The following is a 26,880-nucleotide window of genomic DNA, read 5'->3' as shown; positions in this document are numbered from 1 at the left end:
ACACATAGCCAGTAGAGCTCTCACACAGCATGTACAGCTTTATGCCATAGCGAGCTCTTTTGCTCGCAATGTACTGTCTGAAAAGCAGCCGTCCTTTGTACAGGATCAAGGACTCATCGACTGCTATATTCTTTCCAGGAGTATATATCTCTGGAAACCTGGCAGACAAATGTTCCATGACAGGCCGAATTTTGAACAACCTGTCATGATCTGGATGGTCCCGGGGCAATGCAGCAGAATTGTCATTGAAATGCAGCATGCGCTGCAGTAGCAAAAAACGATCTCTGCTCATGTATGGTGCGAAGATGGGAGTTACCCAAACCGTGCGAGTCGTCCAGTAGGACTGCAAGGTGGGTTTCTGTACTAACCCCATTTTGAGCGTAAGGCCCAAAAATATCTTCACCTCCGCCAGCGAAGTGGGAGTCCACTGGCGTGCCCTAGAACGGGGCCCTAGAGTGCCTCCGCGCTCCCTCAGAAATTGGTCTGCACGCAAATTTGTTTGCTGCACAACTTTCTGAAGAAAGTCAACATCCAAAAACGGATAGATGTAGTCGACTGGCAAAAAGTTAGCTGTATCGACTTTACATCCAGCGTCACCAGTAAAAGGTGGAATTTGAGGCTGAACCAAACAGGGGGGCTGCCAAGAGAGCACTCTCTCTGTGCTTGCGGCAGCAAGCACGTGCTCTCTGGGTTCGGCTAACCCAATGTGGTCCCGCTGCCCCGAATGTGCTTGCGAAGGGACAGCACGGATGTCGTCATTGTCTCCTTCAGACTCACTGGAAGAGGTGTCGTCAGATGGGACTCCGCCGACTGAAAAATCACTCCCAGAATCTGCCCCATTGTCCTCTCCCTCAGATGCTGTCTCAGTGTCTGCTGTCTCAGTCTCCGAACCTACATCAGAACTGTCCTCCATACCCGAGCTAGGGCTTGATCAGCAGTCATCCAACGAGACGCCATCTCTGCAACTGGCTAAACTGTCCCTCTAAATTACTAGCCTACGTAGAAGGCAGATAGTCACAAAATTGCGTGTGGGTATGTTTGTTGTGTACAACAGGAAATGTTGTCACCTTACCTTCGCTTCTTCTCCAATTCTGCAGATTTTCTGAAAACACTGAAAAAAACAAAAAAAGAATGTATTACTTCACCTTACCACACACCCTGTGCAACAGTCATTTTTGGTGCTCTGCCTCCCATTACCTCCTCTTCTAATTCCCTCAGTACTACCCAGCAAAAGTGCCACTCATATCTCCATAGTCCCCCTGGCATTACATTAGTTTTAAAGCGCAGGTAACGCTTGCCTTTACTAATCCACTCAGCTACTTTATGGCAACTGCCACTACAGAAAAGACATGCATGCATGCATATATATATATATATATATATGTATATATATATATATATATATATATATATATTGTGTGAACAAGATTCTCACCCCACTACACGAGGTTCAAATTGACATCTTTTATTGCAAGCAACAGCCACGTACGCGTTTCGACTCTCAAGGATTCTTGATCACAGTAAATGAGTCCCTCTTTTCTTTCATTGTTTATACTTGCGATAAAACATGTCAATTTGAACCTTGTGGAGTGCGGTGAGATTCTTGTTCACAAAATATTTTCGAGGTTGCTCTCCTCCATCACTGAGCACCGGCAGTGGAGTGCACTGCGCAACAGTCTTTTTAACCAATTTGTGTTGCATATATATATATATATATATATATATATATATATATATATATATATATATATATGTTTAGAAACAAAGTGGTTGAAGGGTTGCTGGGCGGCACACTCCACTGCCGGTGCCCAGTGACAGAGAAGACCAATCTAGAAATTATCTAATGCCGAAAAATGTCACCGCACTCCACGAAGTACAAATAAAAGTGTATTTTATTGCAGTCAATAACCACCAACGTGTTTCAACTCACCAAGGAGTCTTGATCACGGTCCTCGTGGAGTGCGGTGAAATTGTTCACCATTATAAAACAACACACACAAGAATAACAAGCATTTACAATGTAATGGGTCTCGCATCTGCTCGAGTTAGAGCTATTAGCGTTATAAACTCCTAACCCAACTTTTCTTGCCACATAAATTGATAATTGAAAGTTAAACTCTTTCACATAAGAGAGCCGATTCACAGCGCCACGGCCACAATGAGCATCATGTGAAGAGTTACACAAAAGGAAAAGAAGTTCGCTCGCAGTTAAACGTAACTGCAAAAGTGCACTTAGCCTTGTACCAGGGGCGATGGCCAAGGCGGTAACAAAACCTCCCCAAGGAGGGACAAAGGTAAATCATTTTCCAATGTCATCAAAGGATTTTTGAAGGGCAAGCCCACGAACGAGTGGTAGTGATGGGCGTGAGGTGGGCGTTGTTAGAAGCCCAGATACACACCAACAAGTCAGAAAAGCAGCACATGGACGCTGCAATGCTCTTCCTGAAAAAAAAAATATATATATATATATATATATATATATATATATATATATATATATATATATTTATATATATATATATATATATATATGTGTGTATATATATATATCTATATCTATATATATCTATATATATATGTGTATACATATATACACGACACTCATGTCACAAACCTTTTTTTTATACATGTGTGCTTGCCCTTGCCAAAGCACACATGTATAAAAAAAAATTGGCCCCATTGATGGTCACCCTAAGGGCTGACCAACAATTATTATTATTTTTTTCTTTTTTACCCTGGGGGGGCGATTGGCCCCCCCAGGCAAAACTACATGTTTTTTTTTCCCCCCCTGGGGTCGGCCCATGTTCCAAGGGCCGACCCCGCCATTTCTTTTTTATTTCGTTTTTTTTTTAATTGTTGGGGGCGCGATCGCCCCCCAAAACTGTGTAAATTATTAATTATTGCCCCCGGGGGGGGGGCGGCCCGTTTACGAGGGGGCCGACCCCCCCAAAGAAGATCCCTGGTGCCTAGGGGCGTTTCCTGGCTGTGGATCGCAGCCGCGCTGCGATCCACAGCCAGGAAACGGTGCCAGGGAGGCATCGATGGAAAGGGGAGAGCCTCCCCTTTCCATCGATGCCTCCCTGGCATCTGGGGAGGCCGTTTTGGCCTTTTTTTCCCCACCGGAGAAAGAGAGAACGCTTACCTGCTTCTCTCCTTCTCCGTGGGGAAAAACTGCACATGGACGCTGCAATGCTTGTCCTGAAAAAAAAAAAATATATATATATATATATATATGTCTATATATATATATATCTATATATATCTATATGTGTATACATATATACACATATATATGAGAGAGAAAGAGACAGAAAGAAAACAAGACACTGAAGTCACAAATCTTTTTTTTTTATATACATGTGTGCTTGCCCTTGGAAAAGCACACATGTATAAAAAAAAAATTGCCCCATTGATGGTCACCCTAAGGGCTGACCACCAACTTTTTTTTTTTCTTATTTTTTTTAACCTGGGGGGGCGATCGGCCCCCCCAGGCAAAACTACACGTTTGTTTTTCCCCCCTGGGGTCGGCCCGTGTTCCAAGGGCCGACCCCGCCATTTTTTTCATTTTTTTTTTATTGTGGGGGGCGCGATCGCCCCCCAAAACTGGGTACTATATCAAATATTGCCCCGGGGGGGGGCAGCCCGTTTACGAGGGGGCCGACCCCCCCAAAGAAGATCCCTGGTGCCTAGGGGCGTTTCCTGGCCGTGGATCGCAGCCGCGCTGCGATCCACGGCCAGGAAACGGTGTCAGGGAGGTGCCTCCCCTTTCCATCGATGCCTCCCTGGCATCTGGGGAGGCCGTTTTGGACTTTTTTTCCCCACCGGAAAAAGAGAGAACGCCTACCTGCTTCTCTCCTTCTCCGGTGGGGAAAAACTGTGACGTCAGCGCGCCTCGCGGCGCGCTGACGTCATAAGGGGGCGGGAGGGGGGTGGGATGGAGACGAGGAAGCTCTTCCACGTCTCCTACCGTAAAAAAAATTTTTAAAAAAATCCTCTGGTGCATTGCACCGGAGGATTTTTAACCCCCACGCCCGCACCAAAGGGGTTAAAGCCAACAAAAAGTTAGGAGGAAGGAGGCAAGAAGTTTAGGGAAGACCCTGCAAAAATGACCAGGTCCAACAATTTTCAACATTCTTTCCCAGTTTATCAAGATGCATAATGCTTAATCTTTCTGTTAAATCAATCAGTTTCCAACTAATACCATTTATTTCACTATGGGAAACAACAAAATCTAGTAAAGTCGACAGCTGCAGAGTCTCATGTTTCTTCATTGGACATTGAAGCTGAATTCTTGAGAAATGTCCTCTCATGGGGGCAAGATATACATGAAACCAATACACTTGCAGTTATAGCAATTTCAAACTATTTGAAGATTATATTAAACCCATTTGAATAATAATTGTATAATTGTATAAAACAATCTTAGCAAGAGGCAACTAGCAGTGTATAGAGCAAGGAGACAAGATGATCCATGAAAATATTCAAAGTGGAGAGAGGATATTGTAGACACCAAAGGGAGAGAAACATCCTAAGATGCTGTGCTGCAGCGTTTTGGAAGTGGTAGGCCTTGAAAGTTTTCGTAAATTGAAGAAAGGTTAGTGCATTGCAACTCTTTGTTATCAACAGTCTACGTGTGGAGAACATCATTAGTGTAAGTTTGGATCGATTCTTTGACGCTAGTCGCCATACCTGTGATCCCATGGGCTTTTAGATGATAGAAGCATACCCCAGAGGTTTTAGAGGTCTTTCTAGCTACATGTGCCAGAAATATCGCAATTTGTCAGGAATGGAGATTTGTCTCAAACAAGTAAGACAACAGCTACGTTTTTCTTGGTGCCCAAGATGTTTATTCTTTCTGATTTTCGATACACGTTTGATTGGATATCCTGTAACTTTTAAGACATGAAAAAATAATGATATTGCTCACTATGTTTTTTCTTTTTGCCATGCATGACCATTTTGAACAATAAATTGAAAAAGAACTGCTACTATATCAACAATCTGTGCTTTCCCAAAGGTTCAAGTGTTTTGCCGTTACTGCACTTCTTTTGATGATTCAATAATTGTTTCCTTATACAACATATCATTTAGACCCGGTGGAACGTTAGGCCAAGGGCAGAATGTCAAAAGACCATTTTTCGAGTTTTAATGAATTTCGAGACTTCTGCACTTTTGGTTCTGTGTATAAATCAGGCAGACAAAAGTAAGCAACGTGCCAGGCAGAAATGCATAAAACTATGAAACACTAGGCATTGAGACATTGTTCAGGCACTGAGAATTGCAGAAAAGTGGTTATGCACCAAGAGGCTTATTTACAAGCTCCGTGGAGCAGGACAGCACAGCAAGCCTTTGTTGTGTCCTGACCTGCCCCACAAGATATATACAAGATACAGTGCATTTATGTCCTCTCCCCTGCACTGACGCACAATGGGCTGCCTAGCACCAATGCAGGCACCCTTGCATCATGGTGCAAGGATGCCTGTGTCACGGACAGAATTGTTTCTGTGCCGGAAGGACAACTTCCTGCACAAAAATAATCCATGGAGGCTTTTTTCTCTTTTCATGCGCGCCGCAGAAATCAGCACACATAGAAAAAGGAAAAACCGAGATGAGGAGAAATAAAAATATTTCTCCTCATTGCGCCACCATTGGGGAGGCGTAAGATTTTGGCGCGTTCCCAGGTTTACAGATACTTGTAGATCTAGAAATGCATCAAAACCCATGGGTATTGCATGGGAAAACTCACAGCAATGCCCATGGAACACCTCTCTGATGCAGTGTAAGGCAACACAATGACTTGCACTGCGTCGCCTTACACCATATCTAGAAACCCATAAAAAGCCACACAAAGGGACATATTTATACTTTTTGACGCAAAACTGCGCTAATGCAGTTTTGCGTCAAAAAATTAGCGCCGGCTAACCCCATTCTGAAGCGCCATGCGGGCGCCGTATTTATTCAATGACGTTAGCCGGCGTTAGCCGCCGGCGCTGCCTGGTGTGCGTGAAAAAAAACGACGTACACCAGGCAGCGCCGACGTAGGGGGATATGGAGCTTGGGCGCCAAAAAATGGGGCAAGTCAGGCTGAGGCAAATTTTTCGCCTCAACCCGATTTGCGCCATTTTTTCCGACTCCCAACCCCCATAGAAATGACTCCTGTCTTAGCAAAGACAGGAGTCATGCCCCCTTGCCCAATGGCCATGCCCAGGGGACTTCTGTCCCCTGGGCATGGTCATTGGGCATAGTGGCATGTAGGGGGGCACAAATCAGGCCCCCCTATGCCACAAAACAAAACAACAAAAAAAAACACTTACCTGAACTTACCTTAATGTCCCTGGGATGGGTCCCTCCAGCCTTGGGTGTCCTCCTGGGGTGGGCAAGGGTGACAGGGGGGTCCCTAGGGGCATGGGAGGGCACCTCTGGGCTCCTTCCGAGCCCACAGGTCCCTTAACGCCTGCCCTGACCAGGCGCTAAAAAACGGCGCAAAAGCGTCCGTACGTCATTTTTTTTGACCCGCCCTCTCCCGGGCGTGAATTTTGCCCGGGAGTGTAAATACGGCGCACATGCCTCGGAGTCACTTTTTTAGACGGGAATGCCTACCTTGCATATAATTAACGCAAGGTAGGTGTCCACGCTAAAAAATGACGCAAACTCCATGGACTTTGGCGCTAGACGCGTCTAACGCCAAAGTATTAATATGGAGTTAGTTTTGCGTCGGAATTGCGTTAAAAAAAACAACGCAATTCCGGCGCAAACAGAGTATAAATATGCCCCAAAGTGTCTTTGCATGGCTTTGTAAATATGGGCATGCACAATGTGCCGTGCCTCCAGTGTGTCACAAAAGTGGCACACCACTGCTGCAAGGGGCTCGTAAATAAGCCCCCAATAGGGGGGCAAAGCTTAGTCCAGCAGCAGAAGTGAGAAGACATGCAACTCACTGGCTTTACGTGGATTAAATGCACAAACAGATGCTACAATTCATTTGATTGGTCGTCTATCATGAAATATTCTTTCTGACATTTTTTAGCAAATGTTTTATGTTTTTTCTTTTAACTATATCTTGCTTTAATTATAAACGTAACTTTCTACATAAAGAGTCAGAGTGTGATTTATAGTCAGGGATTGTTAAATTTCAATTCTTTTGAGCAGACTCCTACTAATTGGAATGGGTGTCATGGATTTGTTGATGCAGTTCAAACCTGTATCAAAGTCTGGGTTATAAATTCCACACTTACCTTACTTAATTAGGTTGTTGAGTTTCCTTTGATTGATTCTGTCGTATTTGAAATTGTGTGTTTGATCTAGTGTCACATGCAATACCTGTTTGTATTGGCATTCCTATACCTGAAATGGGCTAATTGGCTGAGCACTGACTCTCCCTGACACATTTTTTTTTCACGTTATGTGTCATGGTTTATTTTCCTTGGATTTCAGTTCAAGGGTTAAGTCCCTGATGCAGTACTTTCTGAAAGTCCTAATGCTTAAATGTGCTTCAGTAATTAACGTACCCCTTTAACAAAATACAACCTGAAGAACGTTAACAGAAATAATGGTAGAGGAGGTGTCATTGCTGTGATTTACAAAGACTCGCTCGTTTGCAGCATGACCCAATGTTTCATCTCAGATTGCGAAAGCGCCCTCCTTAAAATCTCACTGAACAGCAACTTTACTTTTTCAGAGTTTCTAATCTATCGTCCTCCAGGCCCTTCCAAAGCCTTCATGGAGGCCCTGCTCAATTTCATTGTTCCGCTGGCCATCAAACTAGCCAACTTTAACATCCTGGGGATCTTAATCTTCACCTGGATGCCACCCATGACAGATATATTAGTAACGTCATAGACAAGCGTGAAGCTATGCAGTTATCCCAATTAATCACTGGCACCTTACACTCTTCTGGTCAGCTCTTAGATCCTATCTTTTAAAATCTTAGCTCCTTACAGGCTGCATCCACTTTACCCAAGACCTGGACCGAACATTACATGATCTCTTTGTCAATCTGCCCATCTTACCAAACACACACACCAGTCTCCAAACATATCTTCAAATGCCCTTGGCATCAACTTGATCTCCAAAAATGTTGGCATTTTATTCTGACAAGCCACCACCAGCTGGCCCCTAATGTAGAGGCAGCAAACAACATCCTGAAATCCTGGCTCACTTCTGCCTTAGATGTCTTCATCCCTGTCAGATAGGTCTCTGTAAAGAAGAAGTATACTGCCCCTTGGTTCAACAAGACCCTTCTCCAAGCTCAGAAGCACTGTAAGGCACGAGAATGCTCTTGGAGAAAAGCATACAGCCCCTCACTAAAAACACAATACAAAGCAGTGATCAAAACCAATCAGAAACTGATCGTGAAATATAGGGCAGAACATTTTGCTAAAACAATCAGTAACAGCACTAACCCTGCTAAATATTTTTTTAATTTTGTGAATATCCTTACTAAACCAGTCCTATCAGCAGACCCTTTTGAAACCTCCTAAATACATTGCAAAAAACTTGCAGATTATTTCACTGGCAAGATAAAGGACATCTAAGCGCATTTTGGCCCCGCTCAACTCACTGCCCCCCTTAGACCTGGCTTCTCTCCAAACTCTCCAACTTGCTCGGTGACCCGCTTAAACCTGATCTTTTCATTAAGCTACAGGATCTTCTCCTTCCTTCCTGTTTAGAATTGGTTAATCTCTCCGGGTTTCCACTGCGGTGCCCAGCCAATGGAAGCATGCTAAATTCATCTCTCTTTTGAAGAAACCATCTCAGGGCACCTCAAAGCCAGAAAATGTTTGCCCCATCTCCCTTATCTTGCCTTAGCTTGCGCTGGTATCTTATGTTGATGACACCCAGATCGTTCTTACTCTCTTGGATAATCATATGCAAGACATGCCAACCTCCAAAAAGGAATACTTGTTTCTGCATAGGGGGTAAACAACAATTGTCTAAGCCTGAAGGCAACCAAAGAAATGAAATACTTTTTGTTAGGCAAACATGCCCATGCTTGGAGTAACCATTGGTGGCCGGGCAGGATGCTATCTAAGTAAAAGGCAGGACATGTACTTTTAAGTTTTACATATCATGGTAGTGACATTTTTCCAAAGTCATTTTTTACTTCAGTGAAGCCTATCCTTCTCTGCAATAGATATCTAGAGTGGTTGACAGCTACACTTTGTGAATTCTTTCTAGACAGCCACAAACGCAGGATGGGTAGATGTGGTTTAGCACTTATCTGCATTCTGAGCAAGAAGGGTGGAGGGGATGATAGTCTGGATCCATGGCTGAGGAAGAAAAGACCACTGTGCATGTCAAAGACCCTTCTATGAAGTCATCCCCACTTCAAAGGCACCTTTGGTTAAAAGAAATGGGTCTATGACCCCACTGAACCAGTACACTACTCGTCCTGTGAAGAACTCTGCCAGGTGCAAGACTGCTGTGCTTCACAGAGTGCCACTCTGCTGGACTGCTTTCTAAGGAGGACTGATCTCTAGTTTTATGAGTTACCCTGCTGATCTCTGACCTGCTGAGGAAGGACTGGACACTCTTTTCTGAACCCAGAGTGACTTCAAGCGTTTTTTTGGCTTGTCCCCTTTTCTTCTGCGCTCTCAAGGACATGAAAAACTGCCTACAACCTGCAACAAGCACCTGGACTCTGATTGCTGTGGGTCTTGCTCTGCCAAATGGTGCCAAACCAGTCTTGGGCCCTTGGAAGTGAGTATCTGTGCTGCAACCTAAGAAAATCCACTCATTAACGGCGATGTGCCGATTGCAACTGGTGAATTTCCTCTTGACGCTGATGCGTCACCGCTGCTGCCCGAATCACGAACACTGCATTGCAGAGTGAGTGACGCATCGCCCCTAAATTCCAGATACATCTTCCACCCTATGTGATTCGGCACCAACGCATCATTCCAACCCAGCGGTTCAACGCCGACACTTCGCCTTCATGTCTAACATTCCCTGATTTTCTGTGTGACCTCGACGCTACACAGCTCGGACCCAAACCATCGCCTACATCTCCTCTATCAACTTAACGTATCTCTTCCTTTGCTACAAGCTTCGAGCCCCTGACATTGAAGCTTCTTTCATTCAAGGTACTTCTACAGCGGACCCTGTGTGGGTTCCGTAGCCAGCCTACCTTCCATCTCAGTCAGCCTGAATTTTGGATTTACCCCAGTCTAGCGCAACTTCAAGTCACCATTAAGCGCTATTGATTTCTAAACACTATTTTTGGTTTATTCTTTAAAAATTAATATCTAAACTTCTACTAATTGGATTTTTGTCATTTTGGTCTAGTTTTACTCATACAAATATAATCTATGTTGTGGTGTTTTCATTGTGTTACTGTGTGTGTGTGTATTACACAAATACTTTACACATTGCCCCTTTAGATAAGCCTGACATCACTGTGACGAGCTACCAGAGGGTGAGCACAGGTTGTCTTTCAGTGTGTATCTCGCTTACCCTGAGTAGATGTGGTGGTTCCTGCTTGTACAGGGTGCCCACTCTGACTACCAGAAACCCCAGTTCCAATACCTGATCTATCCATTTATTGTCACTCTGAAACTTCCCTTATTAAGCTTATGTTTGTATCTGACTCAAAAGCAACTAGGTATTATTGAAGAGCTGGTAAGAACCTAGTGCACACCTAGAACTTGATTTATGAAAAGTTAGCACCGCCTTATGGTCATTTTTTGATGCTAAAGTGGCACAAACTTACAAAATATCACTTTTTAATGCAAAAAGTGGCGCAAACTTACAAAATATAATTATATTTTGTAAGTTTGCACCCCAATTGCGTACAAAAATTACGCTAAGGCGGTGCTAACTTTTAATATATCAGGCCCCTAGTTCGTTAAGGTCTTCTTCAAATATAGTACCTGCCATGTGAGACTCTGCTTTTTAGTCACAGATGCATATGCAAAATGAGGAGCAAAGGGCACTTGTGACATTCTGGAAACTGAGGGATGAGACTGGTACATCAAGAGAGAAGCTGTGCATTCTATGCTTCTAACTGCACAAGACAAAAGAACATGTGGTTATCTGAGTGTGGGCCGGGTATACAGGCCAAGTTAGTTCCACTGACCAACATTTCCTTAAATCCTTGAATGCATCATGCAGCAGTGGCTCTGAGGAACTGAGGGGCTGTGATGCAAAGTCATGCAATGAGGGTGTGTCATGCAGGTGCCGTTCTGAAGAGCTAGAGGGCTGTGATGCAAGGTCCTGTGTTGAGGATGCATTGCACAGCTGTTTTAACAATGTGTGCAGCGGGGGGCCCAGTATGGAAGTTCTGACGTGAACATGCAAAGAGATGCGTCACACTCTGTCAGTTCTGCTCAAGAACACAGCTGGTCTGGCACATTCAGGCCCACTTCCAAGGGTCCAGGACTGGAGTGGCACCTCTTGGGGGGTAAGACTCACAGCAGGCAGAGCCTAGGTGAAATGTTCAAGGTGGATGGAGCCTTTTATGTCCCTGAGACTCTGATCATGAGGCCTACCAACTAGCCTTAGAGTCACTCTGGTGGTCCTGAGCTCAAGATGCAGGTCTATTATTCCTTCTCACCTAGGCAGCAGGGCAGCAAGGCAGCGGGTCATCGGAGTAGCAAGCAGCAGAGTAGCAGTCCACTTTGCAGCAGAGCAGCACAGCAGTACGTCTGAATCTTCCACAGGTCCAGTGGTGTACAGAAGAGTTGGGCCTGAGTGTACATTATTGATACCTGGTGACAGTTTTGAAGAAGGAGAAGATTTTGGAGGTTTCCAACCCCAGAGGTAGTTGGAATTTCCTACCTTCCTGCCATCACCCCAGCTTGTCTGGGGGCACAAATGACTAGTGTCAAACTGTTAGACCTGACAGCCTTAGGGTGGTCATCCCCCAACTTTTTGCCTGCCCCCCTCCACTTTTCTGACACTGGTATTGCTGGTTTTAGGACTCTGCGCACTTTACCACTGCTAACCAGTGCTAAACTGTATATGCACTCTCCCTTAAACATGGTAACATTGGTTCATTCCCAATTGGCATATTTGATTTTTCCACATATAACTCACCCTAAGGTAGGCCCTAGGCAACACATAGGGCAGGGTGCTATGTAGGTAAATGGTAGACATGTACATGTGTGTTTTATATGTCCTGGTAGTGGAAAACTCCTAAATTCATTTTTGCAGGAAGCTGGCTGTGTATTTACTATATCAAAATGAGATATAGTGTGCACATAGTGCGGGGGTTCCCCAAGAGCAGAGCAGTTAAGCTTATCAGAGGGTAGTGTAAAGCATTTGTAGTACAAACACAAGTAATAAGTGAAAACACACACTCAATTAATTAACTCCAGACCAATAGGTTTTTATGTAGAAAAATATTATTTTTTAATTTATTTCTTGAGGGAGGGGGTACTGTTACTGATCGAAGAGCCAGGTCTTGAGGAGTCTTCTGAAGGTGAGTAGGTCTTGGGACTGACATAGGTTGGTGGGGAGGGTGTTCCAAGTTTTGGCGGCGATGTTTGAGAAAGATCTGCCGCCGGAGGTCTTTCTTCAGATGCGGGGAACGACGGTGAGGGCGAGGTTGGTGGAGCGGAGCTGACGGGTGGGGGTGTAGAAGCTGAGTCTTTTGTTCAGGTAGGCTGGTCCGGTGTTGTGGAGCGCTTTGTGAGCGTGGGTAAGAAGCTTGAAAGTGATCCTCTTGTCCACGGGGAGCCAGTGAAGGTTTCTCAGGTGGTCGAGATGTGGCTGTGGCGGGGTACATCGAGGATCAGCCTGGCGGAGGTGTTATGGATGTGTTGGAGGCATAGTAGGTTCTTTTGCTGGGATGCCTGTGTGGAGTGCGTTGCCGTAGTCCAGCCTGCTGCTGACGAGGGCCTGTGTCACAGTTCTTCTGGTTTCTGGAGGGATCCACTTGTAGATTCTACGGAGCATGCGGAGTGTGTTGTAGCAGGAGGAGGAAACTGCGTTGATCTGTTTAGACAAGTTGAGGGAGGAGTCGAGGATGAAGCCCAAGTTGCGAGCGTAGGGAGTCAGTGTTGGTGGGGTTCCTAGTGCGGTGGGCCACCAGGAGTCATCCCAGGCGGAGGGGGTGGGTCTGAGGATGAGGCTGATTCTCATCCATTCGCCGATGGATTTCATTCCCTTGAGGAGGTTGGTTTTGGCAGTGCGCAGGTCTTTTGTGAGCGAAAAGATGAGCTGGGTGTCGTCGGCGTAGGTGAGAATGTTGAGGTTGTGTTGTCGGGCCACTTGTGCAAGGTGGGCCATGTAGATGTTGAACAGCGTCGGGCTGAGGGATGAGCCTTGGGGGACGCCGCAGATGATGTCGGTGGCTTCGGAGCGGAAGGGGGGGAAGGCGGATTCTCTGAGTTCTGCTGGAGAGGAATGAGATGATCCAGTCAAGGGCTTTTCCTTGAATTCCGATTTCTTGGAGACGTGATTTCAGGGTGCAGTGGCAGACTGTGTCGAAGGCGGCAGATAGGTCCAGTAGGATGAAGGCTGATGTTTCGCCGTTGTCCATTTGGCATCTGATGTCGTCTATGGCGGCGAGAAGGGCGGTCTCAATGCTGTGGTTTCGTCTGAAGCCGGACTGGGAGAGGTCCAGTATGTCGTTGTCTTCGAGGTGGCTGGTTAGTTGTGCATTGACGATTTTTTCAATCACCTTCACTGGGAAAGGGAGTAGGGAGATGGGTCGGAAGTTCTTGAAGTCGTTGGGGTCTGCTTTGGGCTTCTTGAGGAGGGTGCAGATTTCGGCGTGTTTCCATCTCTCCAGGAATGTTGCTGTTTTGCATGAGATGTTGATGATCTTCCGTAGTTGGGGGGTGATGGTGGAGCCGGCTTTGTTGTATATGTGCTGGGGGCAGGGGTCTGACGAAGATTCTGAGTGGATGGAGTTCATGATCTTGCATGTCTCTGTGTTGTTGACGCTGGTCCAGGAAGTCAGGTGGTTTGTGCAGGTGAGGTATTCATGGGGTCTGGCGTGGGAGTGGCGTTAAAGCTGTCGTGGATGTCGGTGATCTTCCTGTGGAAAAAGGTGGACAGTGCGTTGCAGAGTTCTTGGGATGGAGGGATGTTGTTGACGTTGCCGCTGGGGTTGGAGAGTTCTTTCACGATGCTGAAGAGCTCTTTGCTGTTGTGTGCGTTGTTGTCCAGGCGGCCTTTGAAATGGGATCGTTTGGCTTGTCTGATGAGTTGGTGGTGATTGCGGGTGGCGTCCTTGTGGGCTGTGAGGCTGTCGGGCATGCGTTTGAGGAGCCATTCATTTTTTAGCTTCTGGCAGTCGCGTTTGGAGTTTAGGAGCTCGTCGGTGAACCAGGTGGCTTTTTTTCTGGTTTGGTTGTCGGTGGGTTTCTTGAGCGGCGCGAGGGTGCTGGCGCAATCGTTGATCCACAGAGTGATGTTGTGGGCGGTGGTGTCTGGGTCAGTGGGGCCGGGGGGTGGGTTCTGGGCGAGGGTGTTGGTAAGCTGGTCTTCTGTAACTTTGCTCCAGCATCGGCGGGGTGGTTGTTGGGTGCGATGGTGCTTGGTATGTTTCTTGTAAGTAAAATGGATGCAGTGGTGGTCGGTCTAGTGGAGTACGATGGTATGGTTGAAGGTGACGTGGGTGCTTGAGGAGAAGATGGGGTCAAGTGTGTGGCCAGCAATATGGGTTGGTGTGTCGACGAGTTGTCTGAGGCCGTGGTTGGTGAGGTTGTTGATCAGAGTGGTGGAGTTGGTGTCGTTGTTGTTCTCCAGGTGGAAATTTAGGTCCCTGAGGAGGATGTAATCCGTTGAGGTGAGTGCCTGGGTGCTGGTGAGGTCGGCGAGGGATTCGCTGAAAGGTGCTCGTGCCGGGGGGTCTGTAGATGAGCGTTCCTCTGAGAGTGGTGTTGGGGTCAATGTGGATGCGGAAATGTAGGTGTTCGGCGGTCTTGAGGGAATCGTCAGTGTGGGTGTCAACCTTGAGGGTGTATTTGTGGACGATGGCTATTCCACCTCCGATTCCGTTGGAGCGGTCCCTACGGATGACCTTGTAGCCGTCCGGGATGGCTATTGCTGTGTCGGGCGCCGAGGAGTCGTTCCACCAGGTTTCGGTCAGGAAGGCTACGTCTGGGGCGGTGGAGTCGAGCAGGTCCCAGAGCTCAATGGCGTGCTTGCGTGCGGAGCGGGTGTTGAGGAGTATGCAGTGGAGGTGGTTTGTTCCCGTCTTTGTTGGTCTTGTTGTTCTTTCACAGGTGAATCTGCAGGTGTGGCATGAGAAGGGTCCGTTGGTGTTCCTTGGTGAGGACTGGAAGCATGCTGTGATGCGGCCGGCATTGAGGGCGTTGAGTTGGTCGGATGTTTAGCGGCGTCTGGAGGTGCAGGGGTCTCGCGGACCCGGGGGTGTGGCACTGGGCACTCTCCAGGTGCGGACGGGTGCAGACCGGCGTGCCAGCGGCGCGGACGCGCAGCGACCGCCATTAAGAAGGGAGGTGGGAGGGAGAGCAGCTGGGAGGTGGGAGGGAGTGGCGAATGGGGGCACGAGGGGGGCGGGGCAGCAGCCGCAGGTAGGCAGCGGCAGGGAAAGAGTCTCAGAGAGAGCCGACAAGGGGGGCGCACAAGGTGCAAAAGCGGCAGTAATAACCGGAAAAAAGGGCACAGTAGGAAACTGGGGAATGAACGGCACAGTAATTCGAAGGCACAGAAAATTAGTCACAGTTATACGAACGGCACAATAATTCAAGGCACAGAACACGAGCCACAGTTATACGAACGGCACAATACTTCAAGGCACAAAAATGAGTCACAAAAACTAAAAACGGCACAAAGCACAAGTCTAGTGACACTTACCAGAGCCCACTAGACACCAGAAATGGGGCGCAGGCGGATGCCTGCGGGTGGAGGAGGGCCTCGAACATGCGATCGGCAGCGTGTGCAGGGTCAAGGACAGGGGAACAGCTTGGTGGTGCTGCGTACGTGGGGGAGCGATCTCCTGACCAAAATCAGGTCAGAGGTCGCTCACCCTCGACACGCAACGACCGCCATTAAGAAGGGAGGGGGGAGGGAGGAGCAGCTGGGAGGTGGGAGGGAGCGGCGAATGGGGGCACGAGGGGGGCGGGCCGCTGGGAGGCAGCGGCGGGGAAAGCGGCTCAGAGAGAGCCGACAAGGGGAGCGCACAGGGGGCAAAAGCGGCAGTAATAACCGGAAAAAAAGGCACAGTAGGAAACTGGGGAATGAACGACACAGTAATTCGAAGGCACAGAAAATGAGTCACAGTTATACGAACAGCACAATAATTCAAGGCACAGAACACGAGTCACAGTTATACGAACGGCACAATAATTTGAGAGACAGAACACGAGTCACAGTCATACGAACGGCACAATAATTCAAGACACAGAAACGAGTCACAAAAACTTAAAACGGCACAAAGCACAAGTCTAGTGACACTTACCAGAGCCCAATAGACACCAGGGATGAGGCGCAGGCGGATGCCTGTGGGTGGAGGAGGGCCTCGAACACGTGATAGGCAGCGTGTGCGGGGTCAAGGACAGGGGAACAGCTTGGTGGTGCTGCGGACGTGGGGGAGCAATCTCCTGACCAAAATCAGTCTGAGGGGGCAGTAGCCAATGGCTACTGTCTTGAGGGTGGCTACACCCTCCTTGTGCCCACTCCCCCTGGGGAAGGGGGCACATCCCTAAATTTATTGGTCCTAATCCTCCAAAGCAAGATGGAGAATTTCTCAAGGACTGGGTCACTTCAGCTCTGGACACCTTAGGGGTGGTCCTGGCTGAGGGGATGATTCCTCCTTATTTTTCTCATTATCATTCTAAACTTGCCGCCAAAAGTTGGGGCTCATCGGGGGCGGGCATCTCCACTGGGTGGAGTGCCCTGGGGCACTCTAACACCAGGACTGAGCATTTGAGGCTCACCACCAGGTGTTACAGTTCCTGGAGGGGGAAGTGTGAAGCACCTCCACCCAGGACATGCTTTGTTCCTGACCACAGAGTGCACAAAGGCACTCACCCGATGTGGTCAGAAACTTGTCTGGAAGTGGCAGGCTGGCATAGACCGGTCAGCCTTACACTAGCAGTAGAGTTAACATACAGGGAGAACCTATAGGATGCCCTCTGTGTGCATTTTTCAATAAATCTCACACTGGCATTAGTATGGATTTATTGTGCTGAGACGTTTGATGCCAAACTTCCCAGTATTCAGTGTAGCCATTATGGTACTGTGGAGTTCGTAATGACGAACTCCCAGACCATATACTCAGTATGGCTACCTTGCACTTACAATGTCTAAGAATTGACTTAGACACTGTAGGGGCATAGTGTTCATGCAGCTATGCACTCACCTATGGTATAGTGCACCCTGCCTTAGGGCTGTAAGGCCTGATAGAGGGGTGACTTACCTATACCACAGGAAGTGGTTGGTGGGCATAGCTCTCTGAGGGGAGTGCCATGTTGATGTTGTCTAGTCTCCCCACTAGCACACACAAGCTGCAAGGGAGTGTGCATGTACCGAGTGAGGGGTCCATAAGGTGGCAAAATACATGCTGCAGCCCTTAGGTATCTTCACTGGCCACAGGGCCCTTGATACCAGGGTATCTTTTACAAGGGTCTTAACTGTAGTCAGGGCTGTGCCAATTATGAAAATAAAGGTACAGTTTTAGGGAAAGAACACTGGTGCTGGGGCCTGGTTAGCAGGGTCCTAGCACACTTCCAATCAAAGCTTGCATCAACATCAGACAAAACGTGGGGGGTGACCATGCCAACAGTGGCATTTTCCTACATCCTGGTAGTGGAAAACTCCTAAATTCATTTTTCCACTAATGTGAGGTCTATTCTTTCCATAGGATAGCATTAGGACTATCCTCATATACAGTTTGAGAGGTAGCCTCTGATCAGAAAGAGGTAACCAGGTCATATTTAGCATGGCCAGAATGGTAATAGAAAATCCTACTTATTGATGAGGTTGGAATTTATATTGCTGTTTTAGAAATGCCACTTTTAGAAAGTGAGCATTTCTCTGCACTTAAAATCCTTCTGTGCCTTACAGCCTGTCTCCAATCAACATCTGGCCTGGGCTGGTTGACAGCTTCCTTGTGTATTTCACCCAGACAACCACAAATACAGGACACTCAGTCACAACTGCACTCATATGCATACTGAATGGGCTTCCTGGGCTGGAAGGGTGGGGGGCCTGAAACTTACATTTCAAGGGCTAGTAACCTGCCTTCACACAATGGACTGCCAATTCCCCGACTGGGTCCCTGGCAACCAGACCTGTACTGAAAGGGGAACTTGTGCACTTCAAAACCACACTTTGAAGCCTCCCCCATTCCAAAAACATTTGTGGGTATATAAACTGGGTCCCTGACCCCACCAACTCATAGACTTCTGGACCTGAACCTACAACTTGTCAAGGGGAACTGCCTGGCTGCCCAAAGGACTCATCTGGACTGTTTTGCTGAAAAGGACTGCTGTCCTGCTGTTGCTCGGCTGCCCTGCTGCCCTGATGTCCTCTGACTTTGCTGAGAAGTGCTCTCCAAAGACTTGGATCAAGCTTGCCTCCTGTTTTATGAAGTCTCAGGGCCAAAAAGACTTCGGGGGTCATTCTGACCCCGGCCGGCGGCGGTAGCCGCCGGCCTGGCTGGGACCGCCAGAAGACCGTCCCGCAGTCAAAAGACCGAGGCGGTCATTCTGGGTTTCCCACTGGGCTGGCGGGCGACCGCCAAAAGGCCGCCCGCCAGCCCAGTGGGAAACACCCTTCCACGAGGAAGCCGGCTCCGAATGGAGCCGGCGGAGTGGAAGGTGTGCGACGGGTGCAGTAGCACCCGTCGCAAATTTCAGTGTCTGCTAAGCAGACACTGAAATTCAAAGTGGGGCCCTCTTACGGGGGCCCCTGCAGTGCCCATGCCATTGGCATGGGCACTGCAGGGGCCCCCAGGGGCCCCACGACACCCCTCACCGCCATCCTGTTCCTGGCGGTCGAAACCGCCAGGAACAGGATGGCGGTGAGGGGGTCGGAATCCCCCATGGCGGCGCAGCAAGCTGCGCCGCCATGGGGGATTCCTCAGGGCAGCGGAAAACCGGCGGGACACCGCCGGTTTTCCGGTTCTGACCGCGGCCATACCGCCGCGGTCAGAATGCCCTCAGGAGCACCGCCAGCCTGTTGGCGGTGCTCCCGCCGACCCCGGCGTCGGAATGACCCCCTTCGTCTCTTCAGGGAACTCTTTGTGCACTGAAAATCGATGCTCAGCCTGTTGGATACTATGCACAGCCATTTTGTGACCTAGAAATTTGCCACACAGCTGAGCCAAAACAATGCAGCCCGAGTGAAGATTTGATGCACCTCCTGCCTTGCAACCGGAAATTCGATGCACTGCCATACTGGATCAACACACAGCCGAACAGGAACAACGCTTCTAATTCCCCGAGTGGAAAATCAACTCAGCACCTGCCATGCGACAGAAAATTCAATGCATCGCCACACCGGATTGATGCAACGCCTGTGACTTCTTCCCACATGCCCAGGATTTCCTTGCATCGCCACTGGGCATCAAAAAGATCCCCGCATTCCAGTGAGGAACCAAGACTGCATGCCGAAAAAGGATGAAAAGCCCCTTGCAGCGTGGAAAGAAATGACGCATCGTCTGTGCCACATTGGAAAATCAGACGCACACCATATTTTTCCACACATCTCCTTCTCTGCGGTCTTTGTGCGTGTTATTTTTTATGCAAACTAGGTACTTTGTGTAAACCAGAAACAGCGTTTGATTTCTAAGATTTAAGACTCTTTTTGAACCTGCAAAAGTGATATTTCAACTTGTGTTTATTGAATCTTTATTGTTTTGACCTTAATTTCACCAGATTATTATTCTGTATTTTTCTATACCGGTGTGGTGTATTTTTGTGGTATTTTCACTGATACTGTATGATTGATTGCACAAATACTTTACACATTGCCTTCTAAGTTAAGCCTGACTGCTCAGTGCCAAGCTACCAGAGGGTGGGCACAGGACAATCTGGATTGTGTGTGACTTACTGTGACTAGGGTTGTGGTCCCTATTTGGACAAGGGTGAATACCTCTTCCAAATAGAGACCCTCTTTCTAACACAAAGCATTTGTGAGTGCACTCATCCATGGACTTTGTGATATGCAAGTGTGGTAGGTGGCAACTCCCCCTCCCTATCAAGTAAGAGATGGTTCATCCTGCCAACACCTATACCCCCTTTGTCTCACTGTCTAGGAGGCAATACACAAAGCCTAACTGCCACCAATGCCTAGTCATTTGACCCAGGATACATGATGCAGGCACCAAATGGTTGGGATAAATACATTGCACCATTCTAAATGTGCTATTTTCAGAACTATGACTTAGGGGGTCATTCTGACTCCCGCCGGCCGCGGTAACCACAGTGCCGGCGGGAGCCGCCAGAATACCGCTGCGCGGTCAGAAGACCGCCGCGGTTATTCTGTGTTTCCCGCTGGGCTGGCAGGCGACCGCCAGAAGGCCGCCCGCCAGCCCAGCGGGAAACCCCTTCCCACGAGGAAGCCGGCTCCGAATGGAGCCGGCGGAGTGGGAAGGGTGCGACGGGTGCAGTAGCACCCGTCGCGATTTTCAGTGTCTGCATGGCAGACACTGAAAATCTTTTAGGGGCCCCCAGGGGCCCCACGACACCCCTCACCGCCATCCTGTTCCTGGCGGTCAAAACCGCCAGGAATAGGATGGCGGTGAGGGGGTCGGAATCCCCATGGCGGCTCAGCTGGAGGATTCCTCAGGGCAGCGGAAAACCGGCGGGAGACCGCCGGTTTTCCGTTTCTGACCGCGGCCATACCGCCACGGTCAGAATGCCCTTGGGAGCACCGCCAGCCTATTGGCGGTGCTCCCGCGGTCCCCGGCCCTGGCGGTCCATGACCGCCAGGGTCAGAATGACCGCCTTAATATCCAACTTTACCATTAAAAAGGGTTTTAAATTATAACTCGTCAGACAACAAACTCAATTTTCCTTCTTAAAACCAATTGAAAGCTAGCACTTATTACATTTTATAATTTAACCCAATGTTCTCCTATGGGAGAGGTAGGCAAAAGTAGTGTAAAAAACAAACAAGAGTTTTGTACGACTAGGACATGTAAAACTTAGGAATGCATATCCAACTTTTTAAATACACTGCACCCTACCCTCTGGTCTGTTTAGGGCCTACCTTAGGGGTGACCTATATGTATTAAGAAGGAATGTTTAGGCCTGGAAAGAGCTTTGCATTGCCAGGTTGAAAAGACAATTTACAACTACCCACATATGCTGCAATGGCAGCCCTGAGTCATGTTTTAAAAGGCTACAGAAGTGGATTGCACAATATGTGCTCCAAGCCCCTGAGTAATATTTAATCTACAGGCCCCATGCACATGTAGTACCACTTTACTCCAGACTTACAAGTAAATTACTTGTGCCAATTGGGTGTAAGCCAATCTTACCATGTTTAAAGGAGAGATTGCAAGAACTTTAGCACTTGTAAGCAGTGGTGAAGTATGCAGAGTCGTAAAGTCAGCAAAAACGAAAAACAGGAGTAAAGAAGGCAAAGAAATGGGTTAACACCATTCCAAGAATGCCAGGTCCAATAATGAATGAACAAGAACAGCTGGTCTGACAAATTAGAAAGGCTAAAAGTGCCAAAAAATATCCTTTTACAGTGTCCACTGCAAGACCTTGCATGACTTACTACATAAATAAACAACAATACATCTGAAACTTTGTTCCACAATGGGTCTGCTTGGTGGTTACTGCAGCAAACCACAATTGTATCTCAGCACCGGCATACACAGATTTCACTGGAAGGGCACCTTGCTGCTAGGATGACATCAACATCTTTGGGACGGAGGTCAAAGGAAATCACCTATTGCTGCTCAATCTCCACACATGAAGGTGTAAAATGGGCAGGCTCAGGTCCAAGACCTTTCCCTGCTGCTATGACAGGATGTCCTCCATAAATGGGAGCCTGATCGGAGGACAGATGCTCATGTCTGGAAGATCCAAGTGCCACACTCTCCTGACCCAATATAGAGCCACTAAGATAACTTGGGCCCATTTGTCCCTGATCTACCTCAAATCTCAAAGCTATAGATGTAGAGGTGGGGGACAGGGATACAGGAGTCCAAAGCTCCACTCCAGTTGCATTGTGTCTCCACAAGAGAGATTCTTTGGAAGCTCCAGTCAGCAAAAATGTTGACATTGTGCGTTCTTGGTGGTGGAGAATAAATTAATCCAGGGTTCTCCCCATTGCTGGAAGATGCCCCGAACAACCTCCTAGTGTAACTACCATGTGTGATACACCAGATGCCATCAGTTCAGGTTGTCCATTCTAGGATTTAGAGATCCTGCCAGGTGGTGTACCACCAGGGAAAGGACCTGGTGATTTAGCCAGTTCCAGAGTTGTAGAGCCTCCTGACACAGGACCCAGGACCCTACCCTGTCCTGGTCCTGCAGTACCTCCAGGCCAAGGCAATGGTGTTGTCCGAGAGAATCTACACCACCCTCCCTTAACTGTGGGCAGAAAGGGCTTCACTGCAAAATGTATTGTCCACAAATCCAACAAATTGATGTGGAGGCGAGGCACTGCCAGAGACCAGAGTCCTCAGATTTCTACTTCCCCTAGATGACCTCCCCAGCTCATTAATGATGTGCCCCTCACCATACGTACTCTGAGTGGGGAAAGGAGACAGCTCTGTTGGTGGTCCAGTTGTAGTTAAGCAGTCACCACAGCAAATCTTGTGCAGTCTCTTCCAACACATGGATGGAATCTGACAGTCTGCCTTTATGCTTTGGCCTCTAAGACTTAAGGTCCCACTGTAGAAGTTACATATATCATCTGGCATATATTCGAGCAGGAAGCTAGCAAGCCAATAAGCCCCAGAACCATTGTCATTGAGACCCTGGACAGAGGCTGAAATATCAGAATCACAGCCAGAATGTCTTAGATCCCTAGGTCTGAAACAAAGGCCTTAAAGCACACTGTATTATGGATGACTTCAATGAAGGGGACCCTCTCTGAAGGAGTTAACTGTGACTTTGGCAGGTTGAGTTAGAACCCTAACACTCTCAAAGGGTTCACAGTTGTCTGATGGTGGTCTGCAACTAATTATGGCACGCCCACCTTCCACAGCCCCTCATCAAGGTAGGGGAAGATTGGTACCTTGAACTCAGATGATGAGCAGCGACCACCACCATCACTTTTGTGAACACCCAAGAAGCACCGGTGAGCCTGAGAGGAAGCACGGCAAACTAAAAGGGCTCATAGCCTTCACTGTATTGCAAGTAGTGCCATGCGCCTGCAGGACGGGAACGTAAAAGTAGGCATCCTGCAAGTCCACCATCATCATCCAGTCTCCGGGATCCAGGGCAGAAATAACCTTGGCAGTGTGTGCATCTTAAATTTATCCTTTAACAGGAAGGCATCAAGAGAGCAAAGATCCAAAATAAGACAAAAATGCCAACCTTCATCGGTAGAAAAAAGTAGTGGGAGTAAGAACCATTCCCTACTTCTGAGGCTGGTACTCTACCTGTGGCGTGTTTGGCCAAAACAGCCTGCCTCTCCTGATGCAAAATGAACAGATCATCTCCGAATTATACCCTGAGGTAGGTGGTAGGTACAGACAGTCGCAAAGGAAAGGCAGGGTGTAGCATTGTGGGACTATTTGAAGGGCTCATCTGCCAGATGTAATACTTTGTCACCTCTAAAAGAAGTAGCTGACTCTACCTCCTACAGAATGACTGTGCTCCACAAAGGGTGCAATAAAGAGGTGTTGCCAGAGGGGTGGGGATTGTGACATTTGCTGCCCTGATTGGATGGCTTTGTCTTTTGATCAAGCAGCCCTTGACTTGAAAAGGCTGAAAGGCCTGTTGTACGGACAACGGCTTTGGATGGTGTAGATATACCAAACCCCTGGCATATCCTATAAATAGGTGGAATTGTATGGAGGATTGTCACACTGGAGCTAATATGCCCAAAGATCATGGCCCGACTTTTGTTAAAACACTACAGGGCTGAGTCTGATTTTTCAACACACCGCCAGGAGGTATTGAAGTGCATGTCCATCAAGGATGCCTGGATGTCCCTGGAGAAACCTATGAATCTCATCCATGTGTGACACCAGAGCTCTATACTTGTTCCCATAGACCTTACAGGACACACTGTTGTGTCTATGGCTGAGCGGATGATGAATGTGGCAGAATCGCAGTAATCATCAGCTTAAAAGTCTTCAGGGACTGTCTGCAAGGTCTCACTGACCATGTCCTGTAGCCCGTCAGTGTTGCGCCCAAGGAGGTAACTCATTTACTAATTTCAAGGCAAGGCTTGCTGAGGGAAAAATGTGTTGCCAAAAGTTTCTATATGCTTGACCTGTCTACCAGGAGGATTAGTAGGTAAGGTTGTTGGGATTCACTGTGATGGTGGATGTCATTATTACCAAATGGTCAGGAGTTGGGTGTTTGTTTCAGAAAACTGGGTTGCCTGGAGCTGGGCTATGGTGATGGGTAGCTTGTCGGTTGACAGGGGAGCCAGAACATTGTATTAGTCCAAGTATAGAGCAGCATGTGTTTTGGGGACTTATTGAAGGTCATCAGTCGTTCTAGAGCGGCTGAAGGATTTATGTGCACTCATTAGTTTTTACCTCTAGAGTAGTGAGGTGTAGATCAAGGACCTCAGAAGCTCATCTAACCACAGTTGCGAAAGATGTACTTAGCTTTATTGCTGGTCTGGGTGGGCAGGGGTCACCCAAGTATTGGGCAAGGTGTTCAATTCACTGGCAGCTTGTAGATCCATGCACCTATTTTACTCATCATAAGGTGTAAACTCTTCCTCATCTCCTCAATTGTGATCTACGTAGGACTGGCTTTGGTTGGAGTCCTGGATAAACAGTTCAGGTATAGTCTGTGCATGGCTGTGCACCAGTGGAATATTTCTGAGTCTGATGGAATGAATCTGAGCAGCGCCACATCAAGATCTGAGTGTGGCCTCAAAAGAGGTTGAGATGGAGTTGGCGTCGAGTGGGAGACCAGGTTGGGTGGGGCTACTCCTCCGGCACTGATGTAACCACTTTAGGGACCAATGCATGTTGAGTGTTTGACTTAGTCTTTCTAACATTTTGCGAGATTTGCATTTGTCAGTTGGGCTTGGTACTTGACTATAGTGCTGTAATCCCTGTGGACTTATTTATTGGTTTACAGGCCATAAATCTGCACTTGACAGGGTTAATGACTTTGGAACTGTGGATGTTTAAATTGTTGAACACCTCTTGTAGTCAGTAGGAGTGAGACAGTTTCAACCCAATCCAATTCTGCCAAGCACCATACACATGTATTTCCATTTAGATTTTCTCAAAACTGTGTGCTTGTGTGCACAGACAGCATCTGTCTCCATGGTGTGCACAAATTCTGAAAGCATACGCTCAGGGGAAAACTTACAAGCCCTTTGGCACAGGGCAGAGCAGCAAGTGACCTTGCTGCGTTGCCCTGCAACACAGGGAAAGGGCACAAATGAACTGTGTTGACATTATATGATGCATTTCTGTCCTTTCCACCTGCACTGGTGCACAAATCACAGCCTAGGGCCAATGCAGGCACACTTGCACCAGATGTTTTTAGCAGGATTGCTTTTGTGCAGGCAAGGAGACCTTCCTGAGCAAAAAAACAATGCTGGGAGGCACTTTCATCTATGTGGGCTGCAGAATGCTGCCCATATAGGAGAAGGAAACAATGAGGAGAAATAAAGATATTTTTCCATGTTGCATGTGTCCTGGGGAAACGTAAAGTTTTGATGCAGTCCCAGGTTTCTTTCAAGAATCAGGTGTCTATGCTACATATGGTCTCAGTGACTGTACTGAACTTTTTGCAGGATAGTATTTTACTCTTCCCTAATTCACGTTTTGGAATTGTTAGAACTTTCCGCATGCACAGGGCTCACACCAAACACTTCCTGTATTGTAATAAAGAGCCTGAAAATTGTTAATTCCCTTTAGTGAAACAGTTGTGGTATGCATACATGCAGGTTTGTGATAAGCCAGATTTAGAAGGCTCTATCGTCACTGAAGCGTCACTTTTAGTGATGCTCCGGTGACACTATGCACAGTGCCGTATTTACAAGGTGGCATTAAGCCACTTTTTGTGGCTTAACGCCACCTTGAAAATATGGCCCTTCACACGCAGCACTTTGCAGGGAAGACGCGTTCCATGGGTGTTGCTGCGGGTGTCCCACAGCAACACACATGGCATTTTGATGCTGACCCAGATTTGTGAGTTTACATAAACCCGTGCAGCGTTAAAATCTAACGCCACCCCAGGGGTGACTTCAGCATGGTGCATTGAGGAGAAATGTTTTAATTTCTCCTCGTTATTTGCTCTTTCTATGTGTGCTGCATTTTGCAGCACACATAGAAATAGGAAATCACCATTGAAGATTTTTTTTGTGCAGGAAGGTGTGCCTTCCTGGACAAAAACAATCTCCCCCTCAACACAGCCATCCTTGCACTATGTCGCAATGGTGGCTGCATTGGCGGTCCGCAGCAGGGGGAAACACAGTGATGCTTTATATTCGTGGGAATAAGGTGCATCCCTGGGTCTTCAAAATGATGGAGTGCGGCGCTGCCAAATTGGGCGCAGTGTCACGCTCGATCATTTTCTTGTAAATATGGGCCAAAATTTAATTCCTGGAATGAAGCTGTTACACCATGTCACATTATTAGGCTCTGTTTGTGGTAAGAAAGTGTGCAAGCACAAGGGAACAACATGATAAACCAGAACATGAGCTGCTGATATTTACAGTACTTGTATGTTTTATGCTATTTGTTTTCCCGTCCTTGTGCCTGCATTTCACGCTACCCTACAGTGTCAAATGCTGGTTTTACATGTCAAATAATTTCACTTGATTATGCAGAATTTTGCAAATTTTCTTCTGAAACTT

Source organism: Pleurodeles waltl, chromosome 4_2 (genome assembly GCF_031143425.1).
Source record: "Pleurodeles waltl isolate 20211129_DDA chromosome 4_2, aPleWal1.hap1.20221129, whole genome shotgun sequence".
Taxonomy (NCBI): Eukaryota; Metazoa; Chordata; class Amphibia; order Caudata; family Salamandridae; genus Pleurodeles; species Pleurodeles waltl.
Note: the sequence above shows the minus strand (reverse complement) of the source record.